Source organism: Dama dama, chromosome 5, assembly GCF_033118175.1.
Source record: "Dama dama isolate Ldn47 chromosome 5, ASM3311817v1, whole genome shotgun sequence".
NCBI lineage: Eukaryota > Metazoa > Chordata > Mammalia > Artiodactyla > Cervidae > Dama > Dama dama.
Window position 1 is genome coordinate 48,441,666 of NC_083685.1, and position 5,557 is coordinate 48,447,222.

Below are 5,557 nucleotides of genomic sequence, written 5' to 3' on the forward strand. Positions count from 1 at the left end.
CTTCCCTTCCAGGGGATCTTCCCAACCCAGGGATCAAATCCAGGTCTCCTGCATTGAAGGCAGATTCTTTACCATTTGAGCCACCAAGGAAGACCCCCACCAGCTGTATAAGGTTACAGTGTGTTAAATTTATACATTAACACATTGTAATGTGATTACCACTGGAATGATAATTAGAATCTCTACTGAATTACACAAGTATCATATCTTTTTAGTGGTTGAAATCATTAACTTCCAGTTTCTTAGCAAATTTGGTGACTATAATACTGTTCTCTATATTCATATACTATGCATTAGACTTCCAGAATATATTTACCACTCACTGCCAAGTTTGTACACTTAAACAGCATCTGTCCAATACATCTACCCTCAATCCCTGGAAATACCATTTTACTCTCTGCTTTTATGAGTCTGGCATTTTTAGATCCACACATAAGTGATATCGTATAGTATGTGTATTTCTTTGTCCGATAGATCTCACTTTCCATGTGTTCAAGGTCCACCCAGAATACTAGGAAAGGCAGGATATCGTTCCTTCTCATGGCTGAATATGATTCCAGTGTACAGTCTATACAGTAAACACTTAAACAACATGGATTTGAAATGCCTGGGTCCACTTGTAAGCACTTCTTTCACTAAATATATTCAAGTTTGGTTGAACCTGAGGACATAGAACCATGAAAATCTGTAAAGTTACACTCCATTTTTCCACTGTGGGGAGGGTTAGGACCTCTAACCCCTATTTTTTTAAGCATCAAATACACACATACACAAACATCTTTGATCCATTCATCTGTTGATGGGTATTTAGGTTGCTTGCTTATCTTGGGCATTGTAAAAATGCTACAATAAACACGGAAATTATTGTACCTCTTAGATATCCTGCTTCCATTTTCTTTGAGTATATACCCAGAAGTGAACCTACTAGACCACATGGCAGTTCTACTTTTAATTCTTGAGGAACCTCCATAGTATTTTCCATAGTAACTGTACCAATTTACATTCCCATCAACAGTATATAAAGAGTTCTCTTTTTTTCCACATCCTCACCAACACTTGCTATCTCTTATCTTCTTGATGATAGTCATCCTAACAGGTATGAGGTGATATCTTACTGATGCTTTGATATGCATTTCCCAACAATTAATAGTGTTGATCATCTTTTCATGTACCCACTGGCCATCTGAATGCCTTCTTTGGAAATATGTCTATTTAGTTTCACTGCTTGGTTTTTAATTGGATTTTTTGTTGCCATTGAGTTGTGTAAGTGCTTTATATATTTTGATTATCAATCCCTTAACTGAAATATGATTTGCCAAAGATTTCTCCCATTCTGCAGGTTGCTTTTCATTTTGTTGTTTCTTTTACTGTGCAGAAGTTTTTAAGTCTGACATAGTCACATTCGTTAATTTTTGCATTTGTTGTGTTTGCTTTCAGAGTCATATCCAAAAAATCAAAGGAGCTTATTCCCATTCCCTGTATTCTTGTAAACAAGTCAGCTCTATGACTTTTGCCAAGATTGACTACTCCTATGGGGACAGGAGAGATGAAAAAAATTTAAAAAGGAGGAAAAGAGGATGCAAAAAACAATGTAAGGCCCAAATGTACATGACAAAACACAATAAGACTTGCAACAATATTTCATACTCTTTCAGGAAGGACAGACACACGGTCTTTCACTTTCTTATTGAGAAAAGGTAAACTTGGTGAGAAGTTGAAGACTGAGTTTCTGTATAGTGTGTATTCACCCAATCAATTTGATGAAATAAGCAAAACATGATAAATTGGACTGCTTTGTGCTTCAAAGTTCAGCCTAGTGAAAACAACTGTAAACATCACGTGGAGCAAGGCTGTCATTCTCTAGGAGAGAACAGATAGCTTTGTCAGACCTCAACAGTCAGTGCTCTGCTGTGATTGGGTCATTAGAATGATCAGAGGGCAGCTACCCTTAATCAGAAATTTAGCTTATTTAACAAACAAACAGAAACAGTATCACTGAACACTAACTATATATGAGCAGCTCTTTTGTACTTTTTCAAGGTATGATTTATTCCAAAGTAGAATCTGCAGAGTGGAAGCCACATGTGAACACTTATGGCAGATCCACAGAGTATCAAACAAAGTAATAACTAAGACATATATAAGAATGGCCTCATGCTGGATTCCACAGCACACAAACTAAAAATTAGAATGATACAGAAAAGATGAGTATGGCCCCTGAGTAAGGATAATGTGCAAATTTATGAACTGTTTCATATTTTGGAGTTTGGGATTAACTTATACACACTTATAACTTATCTACTTATACATAAAGTAGATAACCAACAAGGACCACTGTATAGCACACAGAACTATATTCAATATTTTGTAAAAACCTATAAGGAAAAAGAATCTGAAAACGAATACATACATAAGTATGTGTGTATATACATATATATACATACACACAGAAATAACTGAATCACTTTGCTGTACATCTGAAATTAACACAATATTGTAAACCAACTTCAACTACAAAAGTTCAACTACCAACTTCAGCTACAAAAATGGCCTCAATATTTATCTTTTAAGAACTGACTCATAATAAGCACTGCAAATTAAATGGATAATCTGTTCATAGATAACAGCATGTTTTATTTTAATTATTTTAAGTTTACATCCAGGACAGTTGCAAGATAACCATTTAATTCAAAAAAATACCCCCTTTTGGGCTTAAATATATTCACTTTTCATTTGTTAGTTCTGGAAGTGAATAGAAATAACAAAAGTGTTTACTTCTCTTGATTTCATTCACATGGTCAGTCGTATTTGTAAAAATGAAACTTACCAAATCAAAAAATCCTGCGCTGACAAGCTATGAGCAATGACAATAATTCCACTAATGTAGTTGCCGAGTACACTAATTATCCTAATGATGATTCAGTCTTCTGATAATCACATCCCCCAAGGACCTTATACAGTCAATCCACACAGCTGCAGAGTTCTCTCCAGGCTCATTTTGCTTATTCCTGTCTCAGTTTAAAACTACATAATATTACCTTATTAGCATAAAATAATCATCATAGCTGAACATGAACTGAACACACAGACAGCTAGACTGCTGAAGGGTAATCGAGGAGACTCCTACATGAGGTGCTTAGTTCTGTCATTCATTTCTCCAATGCCTGATAGAGGCATAATTTATACCAGAAATCTGCTTCCATCTAAAGCAATGGTGTGGATTTTGAAGGAATCAAAATACTTAAGTGATCTATTCACCTAAATCAATGGGCACACTGTTTGACAAAAATATTTTGAAATCCTAACTAAGTGATTTCTTTATAGGGTTTTGGGAACTTGTTTTTCTCTCCTGAATTCTCAAGTAGCAAATCAAAATAACTTTCACAAGTCTACAGAATTTTAAGGTCTAATTTTCAATAAAAGAGTATTTACCTTATCAGAGAATTAAGATAGCAAAACCTGTGTTTGGGAAAAAAGACAACAGTTATTTACTCTGCATTCAATAATTTTGTAAAATATTGTTTTATATTTTAAATTTAAAATAGATTTCTTGAGTAGATTTTTACATTAGTTCCCTTTGTACTCTGTTTCATGGGGCAATGCGGAGCCACCCGGGTGGGTGGATGCTGTCCACACAGGTCATTTGCATCCCAAGTGAGAAATACAAACTGAGAAGACTCCAGTCTTTTATTATTTTTTTAATTTTTTTAAATTTTTGACTCCAGTCTTTTGAAGAATCTACTAGAAACCCATCAAATGTTTGCCCTGGAGGGACAGATTATTACCCTGGACAGCAGTCAAACCTGCTATCTGCCTCCACAGGAAGAAACAATCCCTGTTTCAGCCTTGAAAAATGTTCAGGAAAATATAAGAGTCAATTCCCTACTTATAAGATATGTAGAAACACAAGAGGCTAATGGAAATTACCTCCCAACAAGTCTTCCAAGTTATAATCTGATAAATAATTTCCAGAAACTACCACTCTACATATATGCCTTACTTTGATATTACTTTCTTTCTTTTTTGATATTATTTTTTTATATAACTTTATTTTTGTCTTCATTTGTTCATTTGTTTTGAGTGGAATGATAATATATGACAAATGAAAAAGAACAGAACAAGTAAGTTTGGCTCTCCAAAAATAGATGCCAAGACAGAATTACATATTCAACATATTTGTTGGGAATAAAAGCTTTTTACATAAAAGACAAAGAAAGCAAGGTTGGGTAGAAAAACATTTCAGAAGACAATGCACCTCTGGCTCCTGTAAAAGGGCCGAGGGAGATATAAAGGGCTGGGTAGAAAGTGACTCAGACTGCAGTGAAATTCTGGCAAACACCCATCAACCCCAAGAGGAGTCCCAGAGGACTCAGGTGAGTTCAGCCACTGATGAAGAAAACATAGGCTTGGCTTGTATCCTGTATCAGGTCCCAGATATTAGCAGGTATAATGTGTCAGCTAAATACACTACTAGAAAGAAGTTCTCTCTTGAGAGATCTCATCAGAGTGTTCACAGAACTGCTGTAACAAGGACAATAAAACTTGCAAGTGTAGATAAAAGTCACAGTTTATTTCTGTTTGGAATGTCCTCTGTCTCATACATGTTTTAAAGGTTTCCATCCTGGAAATTATTATTAAAGATAAGTGATCTTATGTTTTGCAATTGGAGAGTAAGATACAAATCCACAGCCTCTGTTGATAAAACATAAGAAACTGACAGGTAGACACAAAATGAAGAACAAAAGAGATTTCAGAATTCTAGTGTAAAACGGACACCAGCAAATGTTTTCTTTAAAAAACTAGATAGTAAATGTTTGGCTTTCATGCCACGCCATCTCTGTTACAACTACCCCATTCTGCCCTTGTGGTGTGAAAGCAGCCAGAAACAATACATCAGTATAATCAAATGGGACTGACTATACACTAATAAAAGTTTTCCCCAAAACAGTGGTGGGCCATATTTGGTCCATAGACCATAGTTCGCCAACTGCTAATGTAGAATAATATATTTATGTAATCTGCATGGTTGTCACCTGTGTACATGACCAATGGCAGAAATTGACCAAGAGATGACAATTCCCATCTAAGAATTACAGAAGCCAAAATTGGAAAACATACGTTTTCTTTGAAAAGTTATAATGTCTATTGAAGAAAGCATCTTTAGGACAACACAAACATATCCACTGTGGTACAAAATTGTTCTCTGCTTTAAGGCACACAAGAAGGTTCAGATGAAGGCCATATAGTCATTTATGCTTAAGTGGAACAAGTAAGCATATGAAGAGGTGGCAAAGAGGTGGAGAAATAAAGAGGTTATATATAAATATATCCCAGTATTTTCTATTTTTAGCACATAATCTATTGAAATGAGGAGAAGGAAATGGCAACCCATTCCAGTAGTTTTGCCTGGAGAATCCCATGGACAGAGGAGCTTGGCTGGCTAAGGTCCATAGGCATGCATAGGATTGGACATGACTGAAGAGATCATATTGAAATGAAGATATTTAATAGAAAAAAGATTGCAATGTACATTTTGGTGTTCAGTCGCTAAGTCACG

The 5,557-nt window shown here is 35.4% G+C and overlaps 1 non-coding gene across 1 annotated transcript; it reads left to right on the forward strand.

Annotated features, from left to right (window-relative positions):
- Positions 1–2,154: 2,154 nt before the first annotated feature.
- Positions 2,155–2,262, forward strand: LOC133058115 (U6 spliceosomal RNA). The gene has a single exon (XR_009693233.1). It is a non-coding gene; the product is annotated as a U6 spliceosomal RNA (small nuclear RNA).
- Positions 2,263–5,557: the final 3,295 nt, after the last annotated feature.